General features: G+C 44.0%; 1 protein-coding gene across 1 annotated transcript in view; it reads right to left on the minus strand.

Moving 5' to 3' along the window:
- SYTL3 (synaptotagmin like 3) overlaps window positions 1-7,918 on the minus strand; it is an 86,269-nt gene extending 78,351 nt beyond the window's left edge. Inside the window, exons 1-2 of the mRNA XM_032407551.1 lie at window positions 7,848-7,918; window positions 376-566 (exon numbers count right to left, since the gene is read on the minus strand). The gene's annotated coding sequence lies outside the window, so the exon portion shown is untranslated. The remainder of the gene's footprint in view (window positions 1-375; window positions 567-7,847) is intronic.
- Window positions 7,919-14,809: the final 6,891 nt, after the last annotated feature.

Consider the following 14,809-nt stretch of genomic DNA (forward strand, 5'->3'; position numbering starts at 1 on the left):
AATGATGATTATAAGTAATATTTTGAGATATCTACAACATACATCGTGGTATGAAAATATGTGTGATTTCTATTAGTGACAGTTACCAGTCCTGCTAGTTCTACTCTGGTTTGATGCCTGTATTCATAATGGAAAGAAATGCTAAATTTTAGTTAGAGGTAGATAAATAAAGAAGTAATCTTTTTCCAATCCAAGTTCATGGCCCTATAGGCTAAGGACTCATGGCTTAAGGGATTCTAGATTTGTCAGTTACTCTATTGTGGGACAAAGTTCAAATGCACAGCTCGCCCAAATGCACAGGTTGCATGAAGAGTAGAAAGTCGCAGAGCTCTGAAAGGGGCACTCTTGGCCTCTCGTCTTCAGGGAAGTACTCACCAGTGCGTGTCTTCAAAAGACTTCCTATCTAGAAGATGGGAAAATGACCAAGCAGCAAGGACTCTGGGCTCTAGCCCAGGCTGGCTGGTAATCACTGTATGACTGGTGCAAAGCCTCAATCCTCCTTGGTCCCCAGTTTCTGGATGAAGAGATGGAACTTGCAGATCTTAGTTCCCCGAGGCTCTGAGTCTCTGGAAAACAGGAAAGCAATATACAATAACGTATCATCAAGTAACAAGTGGTAAGGTGCAAATTGGCCAATATGTCGCCAACTTTATGAGCCTATTTCTTCTAAACTTGCCCCTTGGTTCTTCCTCCTTCTTATTTACCACTGGGCCAAGAACTATACAGTTGACCCGATTCTCAAGTATTTTCAATGAAGATTTTTGCATTTGGCTCAAAACACTTGATTTGTGTGCACCGAGCTTTCTTTTCACGGGGTTTCTGTGCTCCACCCTCTGGCTCTGGTCATGTGGTACAGGGGTGGAAATGACATTAACAAGTGGACTCATTGGGGGAATCCTGGCACACGCAAATGTTTACTCATCCAAGTGGTTGGGTTTTACAGAAATACAGGATTCAGTTATCATGTAAAAACATTCCTCATACTCTATCAAATTCATGGCTATGGGCCTCCAGTGGGAAGGGCCCTTTTCATGGATGAGGGGGAGCTCATCCTCCCCCAAGTGGCCATTCACTCCTACTTACAGAAAAGTAAAATTTGGGTTGTTTCTCGGATCCATCCATCCATCCATTCAGTAAATATTTACTGAGCACCTTCCAAGTGCCACACACTGTTCAAGTACTTAGAGCACATGACTTGATTGGTGATTTACACTCTATCCCATGTATAACAAGACTATGATGTTGCTTACAATAAAAGCACATAGAGGACAATTAAAGTCAGAGAGACATCAGCAGTCAGAGTGGAAAGGGGAGATCATTCTACCAGAAATCTGCAGTGAGACAGTCACCGTGCTTGAGTATTAGACGTATTTCTGACCTTCCTAGTAGCCAAGGCAAAACCAAACAAAATGAAACAAAACAAAACAAAACAAAAATCAAGGTGATGTATATCATTCTGATAAACTGAAGGAAGATGAGAAGGACCTCCTTCTCATAGGTATAAAGGGCATAGACTGAGAAAACAATCAATTATTTGAGCCATGGTTCAGCAGAAGAAGCAAAATTATGCTTGAGGGATCATTATTATATTGATCTTAAAGCTAAGAAGCTAGAACCAAATCATAATTCACTGAAAGCATTTCAAATAGAGATCAAAACATGGTGCTTCCTGATATTCCAAGGTGATGTTGGTATAAAGCTTAGAAAACCAGAGGATCAGTGTTTGGTATCCATCCCCCCGTGTTTTTTATTCTTGACTTTCAGATATTTGATTCTAGCTTCTGTAAACCTTCAGCCATTCAAGCACTTGGTTAATATTTACTACCAGTAAAGCCTTCTATCATTAGATGGAAATGTACTTTTTCCTTTAACTTGAAGGATCTGCCTCTAGATCCTCTCTAAACAAGGGGTGACTTTTTAAAATGATGCCATTGGTACTGCAGGGAGCATCACGCCAGGATCATAAATTGGTTCTGTTCATCGGGCATCACCACAGGATTTTTCACAGCAAGATTTCACAGAAACTGAGGAAGATGTTTTCTCTTTGGTGTCCAGGGACCTCCTAGTGTCCCACCTGGCTTGGTGGCTTAGATATTCCATTTACCACATTTGAGCCACGATTGCTTCATCTCATTGGGACTCGCCCAGGATTTTCATGGGGGCAGTACCACACTTACATCTTTAGAAATTTGTGGGGCACTTCTGGTTGTCACAGTGACAAAAAATTGTATTGCATCCCCATGCAAATGTTGACTACCTTACCAGATAATTCGATTAGAAAAAAAAATTATAATTATCTGATAAAATGTAACTCTTATATGAACACAAAGTGTATTTTGCAGGATTTTAATATACTCTGAGTTTTCCAGGATGCAACTATTGTGTAGATTGAAGGAAAACTGAACTTTGTTTCACTTAGAACTTTAACAAGAATTGTTTATCATTGCAGAAAGTTGCATTACCAAAGGCAACATTGCTTGTAGTATCTGAAAGACTCCTGCCCTTTGCTGGTAACAATCTGCATTTATAAATGTCATATTCAACATGACTCTATTTACATAAACATCTGACAACTTCACTGGGTCTTCTAATGTAGTTTACATGTCCAAGTTCACATTATATGGTAATTATAAATATATAATTTATACAGTCCTCTTATTTCTCCTTTTTATCATGATAATTGCATTGTAGTAGAAGTAGTGTGTAGGAAGGTTACAGTATACATGAATTCTGGTTCTGGATAGTAAAAGGTGAACTACAATATATTTCCTATAATGAGTGAGCATGGAGTTTCATAGTTTTAAGGGGAGCCAAGGGGGCTCAGTTGGTTAAGCGTCTGACTCTTGATCTCAGGGCTGTGAGTTAAGCCCCACATTGGGCTCCACGCTGGGCATGGAGCCTACCTAAAAAAAAAAAAGTTTCATAGTTTTAAGAACCACTGAATTAGAAGACCCAATCATTTCTAAGGTCACTTACAAATTAAGTTATATAATTCTCTTGTTCATGTTTCAACACATTATTGGGTTTGTAGGAGAATGGGGTTTGGGAAAGAGAGAATGGTTGGTTCTCATTGGTTGTTTGGTGTTTTGTGTTTGGGAGCTTCAGTTTATGAATTTGCATATGCAGTTTTGGATCTGATCTCCAGGTTGTAGTTGAGAGCTCAGAGTTCTTGCAATGCAAAATCTTTGAATTATTTTAGCTGCATTTTTTTCAATCCTCTTCAATCGAAGTTCTGGGGCTCTTTCTGCACTTCATCCCAGTGAGGCTGGCATTTGAATTCTTAGAAGTTTTGTATCAACTGCCAACTTGGACAGTCTACTGTGTGATCCATCTTGCAAATCACTCAAAAACGCTTCACTGAAACTGTTCTTAGCTCATCGTCTACTTATCCAAGACAAAGTGCCCCCAGACCCCTGTAAGCAACAATTTACTTATTTTTAATTTTTTAAAGTTTTGTTGTTGTTGTTTAGTGAACTTCCTAGCCAATAGAGGTTTCTACGGCGGCAGATGGAGTCAGTGGGCAGCACAGGTCCATGGTGAACACCAAGAAAATCAGAATTTCAACCACTTCCTGGTATTCTCGGGGTACGTACACCTTTACAAATTCCATTCCTACTCACCTGTAGTAGAAACCATGTTGGAATATTTGTCATATTCTTTGAAACACGGGTAAAACAAATACACTTCTTGCGTGGATGTTTCGATTGATGTGATGTTTTGAAGTAGAACATGGAGGTAGTAAAAGAATGACATGAAATCTATGAAAATCGGTTGTGTGTTCCTCGCGCTGTGTTACGTACTACTGTCTAGGATGACAGAGTCAGGTGAGAGGTTAACATTTGTAAGCCTCACGAAGTGGGTCACAGGGAGAGCTGCTGGGGGGCAGAGGGGACTGTGCCAACTGGCTTGCACGCTGATGGCTGTGACCCACAGGAGCAGTAGTGACAGGAACTGAGTGGATGGCGAGGAAGAGGGAGAAGGCAACAGGGGGGACAGGGTAGCCTTCATGGCAAAGGTGAGGCCCGCTGAGCCTGGGGGAGGAGGAGAAGCTGGTCTGAGGAATGGAGAAGGGGTCTCTCTAGGTGGGGACGGTGTATGTACCAATATGGGGTGGGAATGTGGCATTCTTCCACTAGCACAGGAGCCCAGCTTGTCCACTGCCCATAAACAAGCTCCAAAGCACAAACGTAGTCTTCCTGACCCCCCGATCTGGTGTCTTCCTACTTCTGCATCCCCACTTCCCAGTGAGTGCTCCGATGCTCCCGTCGTGAACTCATTCGAGACTATTCCCCAAGCACATCATGCATTTGCTCCTGCTCTTCCCTCTGCCCACCAAAATCTAATCCACTCCTAGGCCATGAGGGAACAGTCAGGAAAGCAGGTGTGGAGCCTGGCTGTGTGGGGGAGTAGCTCAGCTCTGCCCCTCACTAACTGCTGGGTGAGTTACATAAATTGGCTGGGATTGAATTTCCTTGCCTATCCAGAGAACTACTGCACCTACTTCCCAGAGTCGTTGTGAGGATTAACCGTGTTGATACATATCCAGGTCTCAGATCACTATGGCAAGTGTATAGTAAGCAGTTGAAAAATATTAGCTCTAATTGGCAGTAGTGGTAGTAATAGTATCATTATCAATATTAATCTTTCAAGGTCCAGATTTTTTTTTTTAAAGATTTTATTTATTTGACAGAGAGAGACACAGCAAGAGCAGGAACACAAGCAGGGGGAGTGGGAGAGGGAGAAGCAGACTCCCCGGTGAGCAGGGAGCCCGATGTGGGGCTCGATCCCAGGACCCCGGGATCATGACCTGAGCCGAAGGCAGATGCTTAACGACTGAGCCACCCAGGTGCCCCTCAAGGTCCAGATTAATTGCTACCTAATTCAGGAACTTTCTCCTTACTTACAATCAAAATTAGTCACTCCTTCTTCATTATAACACTGTTCATTCTCCTTTGTATATTTCTCTATTGGGACCCTGACTTCATTCTGGCTTGTATTCAAGAGTCCATTCTAGTGGTGACACTGGGATTTAGTGATCCCTCACCACCCAGAAAGTAGGTCCTTAATGGTTGGCGTGTGTTGAGAAATGCAGTGAATGTTGTGACATGTGGGTTTGCTTGCAAAGCAGGAAGCGTGAATTCAAGCAGAGTGGGAAGTCACGATAGTCAGGTGAGCAAGCAAGCACCCAGTTCTGAAAGCTTCAGCGGTTGGGAAACTGAAAAGCACAGGAAAATCTGAGTTATTTTGGAATTTGAGAAGCATGCTCCAAAGTGTTGTTTTAATGATCTCATGCAGAAAGTCACAGCCTCCTAGCTGGAGGGATGAAGTGTCCCAGAGCCATTTTTCGGAGATGCTCCTTATGCAGTCACTGTCCCATTCACCTGGCAGATTCTTAAATTGCATTTATTTTGTCCCAAGGAAAGAAGTCGGGCTCTGTTCTTAACTACAGGGAGCCCCGACCTCCTTTTTCCATTGCACGTTTGTAATTTTGCAGTGCTAACTACCTTTCTTACAGCACTCCACCTACCAGCCTAATTATATTTAACAATTAAAAAAGAAACCCAATACCACAGCACCATTTTGAAGGAAAAATCTCCCACAGCCGCTTAGAGAAGCCCTCTACACCAAGCTGTCCCATCTCCGCATTGGTTGGGGTACCAGACAATCTGGGATCGAACCCAATTCCCAGGCTTAGCCATGTGCTCTTGAGCCAGTTGCTTAATCCCTGCGAGCCTTACTTTCCTTCTCTGCCTCCTTGTGCCCTAGAGAAAGCTGTCCCTGCTTCACAGGGTTGACTTGGGAATTCAATACGTCATCCAGGTAGAGACCTAGGGCAATGGCTGGAATGAATGCTTGCAAAATGTTTGGTCTCCTTCTTCGGCCTCACAGCAAAGCTTGACTGGCTTTCAGACCTGCCAAGGGGGCAGCACGAGGACCATGGCCCTGAGGGAGAAGAGCAAGGAGGCCAGGAAAGGAGGTGTTCTCTGTTTGCAGGCAGGGGTCCCCTGTCCTTCCACCCCATCACCTGCTGTCTCCGAGCAGCCAGTCATCAGCTCACAGGCGAGAAAGCTTCTGCACCTGACCGTGATGCAGGGGACCGGGACAGTGGCAATGTGGCAAATTGCGGGGGCGTGTGTGCACGTGACCAGGACTGTCCATGCTGCTGGGACACTCAAGGGAAACTGCCGAATGTTCTCAAAGCCTGAAAGCCACAGCCCTGCAATGGGCCACGGCACAGGTCACCTCAGGGGCCACAAGCCCCGCTGCTCTGCTCTGACCACAGCGGTTTCCTTGAGAGGCTGCAGCTTGAGGACACAGCCAGGCTACCCTGCCTGGGACATAGGTGGGGGGATCGGGGTGTCACGACACTGCCCCTGACGCCACACGTGACAAGATCATCCCTTTTTGCTCATGTGTGTTCTTTGTGGAAGCCTGTCGCAGCCACAAGGAACACCAGTGCACGTGGCTAAGATAGGAGATGAATATAGAACAGCGCTGGTCTCTGTGGTCCCAACCCCAGCTGGGCTGGGTTCGTTTCTGCCAAGGTGAGGCGAGATGGGTGTCTCTCAATTCTTTGTCTCTCTTGTCATTTAATCAGAGGTGGATTTTCCGGGAAGCTGGTAAAGCTCAAGCTCCGGCCTCCCCCTGCTTGCACGGCATGTCCAAGGCACCGTACCTGATGTCGTATTTGTTCTCTTAAAAAAAGTCTCCACGAGCTGTATAAATGCCAAGTCCTTAATATATGAAGTTTTATGTATGTGGAAATCTAGAAATCTAGAAGACCTGAAGCCTACCCAACATAGGAGAAAGGGGAATGAGCTTCATCTTGCTACCAAAAACCTCCCAAAAGTGCAGTTTCAGAATCCAAGTTAAACACTGACATCGTGATTTAAGCCATGATTTCTATGGCTTAAACTTGACCTCTTTTTATGGAAGGGTAAAGAAATGAGAATTAAGGTTATTACATTGTTAGAGATCCTACTCATAGCAATTGTTATCCTTTTTGTTGGACCAAAAGCAACTATTTATTTAGCACTTACTCTGGCCCAGTCTGACAAGGGCTCTGCATACATTACCTCAGTCTTCATTACAACATTGTGAAATAAGTACGCCCATTTTACAGATGAGGAGGGCAAGGCTTGGAGCAATTAAGTTTTTTACCTAAAATCATACTCCAATTCAGGGCTGTTTAACTTCAAAGCCTTATGCTTTATTCAGGCAGAAAAGCTAAGAAGTTAGAATCTCCCATTATCTTGGCTGAGTAATCTTTTTCTTACATGGATTCTAACTTCGTAGTAGATCCTTAATATCCAGTGCACATTTTCCTGTCTAATCTCTCCTCTTGCCAAGAAATGCATCTGCAGGTTAAGGAAGCTTAACCGAAAGAAATTTAAATTAGATCCCAACTAACTTACTTTTTTTTCCTTTAATTTAAAAGTATATTTTTGTCCCACGTCCAAATTATGGGTGATCAAAACAATCTGAATCTATGAAGTAGATTCAGAGCAAAACAGTAATAAACCGTCACAAATTTACAAGCCACAGAAGCAAGCAAACAAATGCAATAAACCCAATATAAATACAATCAAGACAAACATCACCTTAAAAAAATTCACACCATATAACTTTTAGATAGTGGTTTTGATTTGATTTGATTTTTAACTAAGTCTCAATGACTTCCTCCATTCCATTTAGATTACATTTTAAATGTATGCTATTCAATAAATTAGAAGTCATCCTCTGTCTAATTTATCACTGTTTTTGTCTCCCACCTTCTCCAGGTCATTAATTTAGGAAAAGTTACAATCACTGTAATCTCTACCCGCCTCGCCCTCGGAACAACCTACCTGAAAGGCTGGACTCGGATACTCTCCTACCTTTGCATCTGCTTCAAGAGAAGAGACAGCGGCGCCTGTCCTGGAGAGAAGGAAGTCAATTTTTCTTCACCTTGGAACAACTGACGCACTTCTCTTTCCTTCCTGTCAGGCCAGAGCTGAAGCAGTGCACCCTCAGGGCCCGCCCCAGGGCGTCTGCGGCTGTCCCCACATCACCCAGGACCCCAGGGGCGAAGCCACCCGAAGCCACACCCAGGGGCTCTTGCAGGCCAACAGTTTACATCTTTAGCTGGAGGACAGACGAAGCTGACGCTCCTGAAACCCTAAACCGTTGCACTCCTACCAAGGAAACCTCAAGAGAGACTAGAGGCTTCAAATATTCAAATGTGTTCACCTTTGCAAGGGGTTTCACATTGACCTTAAGTGTGAATGACTAACTACATTTCAAAGAACAGCTGTGAACTGGAGAATAACAAGCCCGGCATCAACTTTTTTTGGGGGGGGAAGGGGGTACATTTTGCTGAAGTATAGCATACATACAGAATAGGATACATTGTAAGCACAAGCTTGTTAAGTTTTCCCAAAGTGAACACACCCCTATCAAGAAACAGAACTATAACAGCACCCCGGAAACCCCTTCATCTGCCCTTCCAGTTACTACCTCCCCCCCAAAGATAACTGTTATTCTGACCTCTGACACCATTGATTCATTGTCCCGTTTTGGCACTTTGTGTAAATGAACGTATATAATATTAACTCTTTTGTATCTGGCTTTTAGGTCAGCATGCTTATGAGATCCAACCACACTATTGCACGAGGTGTCAGAAAACCGACCTCTGTGCTTTGGAGCCAAAATATAACACCAAGACAGAGTTGGGAATAAAGAGGAACAATAGCTTTATTACTTTGCCGGGCAAAGGAGGATGCAGCAGGTTATCTCCTTCAAGAAACTGCCAGCCTGGGGCGCCTGGGCGGCTCAGTCGGTTGGGCGTCTGCCTTCAGCTCAGGTCATGATCCCACGGTCCTGGGATCGAGTCCCGCATCAGGCTGCCTGCTCCGTGGGGAGCCTGCTTCTCCCAATCTCTCTCTCTCTCTCTCTGTCTCTGTCTCTTTGTGTCTCATGAATAAATAAAATCTTTAAAAAAAGAAAAAAAGAAACTGCCAGCCTGCCTGGAGGAAGGGGCTGGGGGGTTTTGTAGGGAAATACAGGAGCTAGCTGATTGTGACAGGAATTGTGTACTTGCTGTCAGCCTCCTTTGTCATGTTTTAGGCTGGTACTGGGTTCCTGAAATAAAAGACTACGAAGGGAGGAGGGCAGGTTTGCGGAGGAGAGGAAAAAGTTACTTTAAAATTGAGTTTTGCTGAAGCGTTAGCGCAGCCATTTTGATGTTTGTTCAACTTTAGGTTTTTAAGCGGTTTCACACGCAGTTATAGTTTGTTCATTCCTGTTGTGGCATTATAGTGTATGGATTTATACAAAGTTTCTCTATTGTACTATTTATTGATGGGCATTTGCGCTATGCATCATGTGGGCTAGTATGAATGGTGCTCTTATGAACATTCTTACATGGTGTCTGGGTGAATACTTGTCTGTGTTTCTGCTGGCTCGGGGCCTTGAAATGGAATTGTTAGCGTACGCGCAATAGGAGTGGCTGCTGCCCAACAGTCTCCCGAAGTGGTTGCACCTATTTACGCTACCAGAAACAAGTTCCAGTTGCTCCACATCCCCCCAACACTTGATATTATTTGCCTTTATTTTATCCATTCTGGTCGGTGTGTTGGTATCCCGTTATGGTTTGATTTTCATTCCCCTGATATTTAGGGCAGCTGAGCAATTTGAGCATTATTTTATATGTTTCTTGGTCATTTGGTGCAGGGCCTGTTCAAGTCTTTTGTCTATTTTCCTACTGGCTTATCTGTTATTGACTTATAGAAGTTCTTTATACATGTAGGATTGGAGTCCTCTGTCAGATATTTATATTACATAGATCTTCTTCCACTCTGTGGACTTGTTTTTCCATTTTCTTACGGGGCTCTTTTGAGGGTCTCAGATTCACTTGTGAGGGTGAGCTAGTGTGAATTCTAATGGAGAGAATGATTCAGGCAAGTCAGATGACGACCAAAGATAAGATGCACTGTGTGACCTTGGGAGTCACCAGATCTCTCTGAACACTATTGGGCCTGGCTTTCCTCAACTGTAAATGAGGTTCACTTTGCTCATTCCTCTGGCTCTTCAATTCTGAAATCTCATTCCTCTGTGGCCTGGGAACGTTGACCTGAGATGGTGCATTCTAGCAGGTGAGGAGCAGGGGTGGTCAGGAGGGGGTAGTGGGCTGTGACGAGAGGCAAGAGTGAATTTAAAAGGCGAGCTTTGGGGTGAGACAGAGCAGACTGACCTTGAGCAAACCATGTGGCCTTTCAGAGCCATTTCCCGGTGAGGGTCACAAGCTTCCCTCCTCGTTTTCGAGTTCATTCCATTCATTCACAGACATTTATTATGAACATCAGGCACTGCTGGAGTGACCATGGTTGGGGACTCCTGGCCCAAGAAGATCTCTGATACATAAAAACTATTTAGTAGTCATAGTATTATTTGTAGCTTAAGATACTAAGTGAATCCATTTAGGAATATTTCGAAGAAAATGTTTCTAGAATGAGGGTACCCTATAATAATTATTTCCAAAGTAGGTGTATTACTTAGCTAGAGCTGCTGGAACAAATACCATACACCGTGTGGCTTAAACCGCAGAAATTCATTTCCTCATAATTCTGGAGTCCAGAAGTTCAAGATCAAGGTGTTGGCAGGATTATTTTTTTTTTTTCCCCCCGGAAGGCTCTGTCCTTGGCCTGTGGAGATGATTGTCTCTGTGTATTCTTCACAAGATCTCTCTGTGCCTGTCTGGGTCCTAATCTCTTCCTCTTATAAGGATGCAGTCCTACTGGATTAGGGCCCACCCAGATGACCTCATTTTAACTTAACTGTCTATTTAAAGACCCCATCTCCAAATACGCTTTATTTGCAAATACAGAATGTCACATTCTGAGGTACTGGGGGTTAGGACTTCAAAATATGAATTTGAGGAGGGACACACTTTAGACTGTAACAGCAGGATATAGTAAGAAAATATTAGAACTTCCATTTACATTTATTTTTTAAAAAGCTAGAACTTAAACTTGATTAATACATAATAAGTGGATTCATAGTTTAACATCTCACAATGGAAATAAATGTAACTTTGGGATACATGCTCAAAAACTATTCCTGCTAGAGCGGCAAAATTAAAGAAGTTTGGAGACCACTGGCCTAAGGCCTCGGGCTACTGTGGACAGCGGGGAAGGGTTGCCAAGATGGGTGTTGAGGGGCGCTGGCTGGCTCAGTTGGTGGAGCAGGCAACTCTTGATCTTGGGGTTGTGAGTTCGAGCCCCACATTGGGTATAGAGATGACTTAAAAATAAAATCTTTAAAAGAAAAAGACATGGGTGTTGAAATTGAGCAGATATCAATTAGATCCCATCTGAAACTAAAGCAAGGTGACACAGGGCCAACCTGGGGGTTAGACCAGAGTAGCAGTGGAAGGAGAGAGCGCCGGAATTGGTGAGCAGCCAGGAGTCAGGCAAAGAGAGTGAACGTGATAAATCACCAAGAGAAACCTTCTGAACACACTGTGTGGCGGGCTGCAGCCCTTTTCTTCCTTAAATGGCCCTACCTGTAAACTCAAGCTGGTCAAGAGACTTGCTCTGGATGACAAAATGTGAGCAGAGGTGACCCCTGCCTCATGAGCAGTGCCTCCTGGCCAGCACACGGGCCACCATTCCCTGTCCCTTCCTCCTCCCTCACTGATTCTGGCATGGAGAAGACACAGGACGGAGCCATAGCAGATGCTTGATGGGCATGTTGTATGAGTGACAAATACAACTTTGTTGTTATCAACCCCCAAGAGTCGAGGGCCATTTGTTTCTGCAGCTAACCCAGCCTATGCTGACTGATCTAGCATACTTTTTCATATACACAGAACTGAGCAACTATTTAATACCTACTAGAGCATAAAAATCGGGGCGCCTAGGTGGCTCAGTTGGCTAAGTGTCTGCCTTCAGCTCAGGTCATGGTCCCAGGGTCCTGCTTCTGCCTCTACCTCTGTCCCTCCCCACACTCATGCTCTCTCTCTCCCTCTCTCAAATAAATAAATAAAATCTTAAAAAAAAAAAAATCAACCAGTCAAGAAGAAAGGCCAGCTGGAGGCCCCTACTGTGCCATAAGTTATCCTTTAGTTGTTAGATCTTGGGCACTTGGGGTCTCAGGGGTGGGGCGGAGGTAGCCAGGGTCAGGAGGAAGAGGGACCCAAGGGGCTTGGAGTGACTGCCATTTCCAGGTGGTAAGGAGGGGTTGCAGTCCTATCTGGTAGCACTTCCCAGCTGACAGCAGATCTAAGTACTGGCATTTCTTAGCTAATCTGGTTCCCATGTAATTTCATAGCAGAGGACTCTCACTTTAGGTATGTGCCAGCCACAGGTTTATTTTCTTTTCCATTACAGCACTAAATTCCTCAGGTCTGAGTGCTGGGCATTGCCACCTTTGCCATCGAATTATTATTATTATTATTATTGACTTAGTGTGACTCCATGGTACATCTAAGTAACAAACTCATGGGCACAGGGAAAGGCAGGAAAAGGCAGGAAAACTCGAACGTCCACAAGATTGGATTTGGATGGTGAGGGGCTGAAGATCACAGACAACACTGCGAGACCCAGTTGTGCCTGGTAATACTCTTTTCTCAGGAGACACAGCTGTGACTAGCAGGCCCACACTTGCTAAATAAAGGTACTACCAATGCCTATTTTAAAGAGTTTGTATTTAAGAGATTTTACTTGAAGGAAGAAAGCACACCACATTGGACAACCTACGGCCAACCCCCACCTTGAAAAACAAACCAGAGATTCACTCCATTGACTTACTGCACAGAAACTAAATGTTATTCTAAAATATGGCTGAATACCAGAGATTTATGAGCAGCTATGAGTCGGTGTGTTTGTACTTCAGTACTTGTGATGGACATTTATTCTTGGCGGATTGAGCATGCTGGAAATGGCAGCTAGTGGACTGCCAACTGCCCTAGTGATTTTAAATTCCTTAGCCCCACAGAGTGTACATCCATTAGGCAGAATATCCTACCATATCACTGAATTTTTCCAAGCACTACATCACTCAGCCTAGAGAATTCCAGCCGTCCTGTTTACAGAAAGTTTGTTTCTAAAAATTTGCCATAGAGATCATATCTCAGTAAACTTTGTAGCCTCAGCTCCAGCTCAGAGGCTTACACACAGTGGGTGTTCCATGTACGTGTGTTGAACAAGTGGACAAACAGTTCGGAAGATAAACAGACCAATTTATCCATTTCTGGGGGCAGACTCAATAGGCCATATGCCAAGATCATTTAATGAATGGTCTTTGATAAAGTTGGAGAGCAGTACCCAATGCACAGAAGCTAAAGTCATGTAAAATTTTTTTAAAAATTCACATTTACATGTTTTCTGTTGATTTATGCACATGCTGGTTGAGTTTCAGTTACAACACAAAGTCTATGCATTACTAATGTACCAACCCAGCAGCCATTCATAACTCATTTGAATTAGGAAGTTCCTAAAAAGCTGTGGAGCAATGTCTTTTTTTTTTTTTTTTTTAAGATTTTATTTATTTATTTGACAGAGAGAGACACAGCGAGAGAGGGAACACAAGCAGGGGGAGTGGGAGAGGGAGAAGCAGGCTTCCCGCGGAGCAGGGAGGACCCTGGGATCATGACCTGAGCTGAAGGCAGACGATTAACGACTGAGCCACCCAGGCACCCCGTAGAGCAATTTCTAAAAGATGTCCCAAACCTCACAACATTCAAATGCAGATTGGCACTCAGAACCTGTTCACTCTGGCTTTGCATATAATTCTAAGACACTTACCTAGTGGGCTTCCAGGTCCACCGCAGAGGAGCCAGAGAAAACTGGAAGACGGTGAAAAGACCCTTTTGGCTCAGGAGCGTGGTGCCGCTGGGGGCCCAGAACCAGGCAGGCAGAAGGACACCTAAAATGGGATCTCAGGTGAAGCTGGGAATGTCAGGAAGCCAAGACAAAGAAATGTCAGAATTAGAATCACATGTGAGGCACAAGGCTGAACCACTAAACAGGTGAGTTGAAGCCAGATCTAGGGCGGGAACAAAACAGAAAAGGAAAATACAGTTCAGAATTGTCGCTTCTCTCACCACTGGGCCCCCTGCTCACCTGCCCTCTCCTTCCCACAAGGAGGCAGGCAATGGAATTAAGCTACAGAGCTCACTTTTCAAGCCATCTCAAGGGCTTGTGGTCAGCTCTTCCTGGGGGGATGGGAAGTAGATTTTAGCAACTGGGCTTTGGAGAGGTAAGAAGTGACAGTTTGATTTCAAGGACATAGTAAAACCAATAAAAGCAGCCCCAAAGTCCAAGATCTTAGCCTCAGAGGACATGCAAACATATGCCCATAGTCCAGCCCTTCTTGGAAAGTGCTGTACAATTACTAATTTTCAGAATGACCCCTGTATCCAAGTGTCTGTTTAGCTCAGTTTGGTTAAAGCAGCCAGGAAGTGTGCAGCATTTTACAAAATTTTCCACCCAGAATGTTTTTTTGAATGGTCATTAAAGAAAAAAAGAAAAAACTCATTTATAGAGAAAATTTACCTCCCCAAAGGAAGGTTTCCTTCAGAGCTAAAGTTTCCTAATCCTGGATCTCCAGGAAGACTGAGAGCAATTTCTCACGCCGCTCGTCATATTCAGAAATCCCTTTACAATTTGTTACTAGATGTCTGAACCCATTTGAATGTTCAAGTTAATCCACACAGTACAAGCTGGAGGGAAAGGCCGGACAGGAGAACGGCTTTTGTACATTTGTTTTGTTTTAGTTGCTGTGGTCCAGTGAGCTGCCGGGATACTGAGCGGGTTCCCAGGGAAACCAC

This window comes from Phoca vitulina, unplaced genomic scaffold (assembly GCF_004348235.1).
Source record: "Phoca vitulina isolate PV1807 unplaced genomic scaffold, GSC_HSeal_1.0 scaffold9, whole genome shotgun sequence".
Taxonomy (NCBI): domain Eukaryota; kingdom Metazoa; phylum Chordata; class Mammalia; order Carnivora; family Phocidae; genus Phoca; species Phoca vitulina.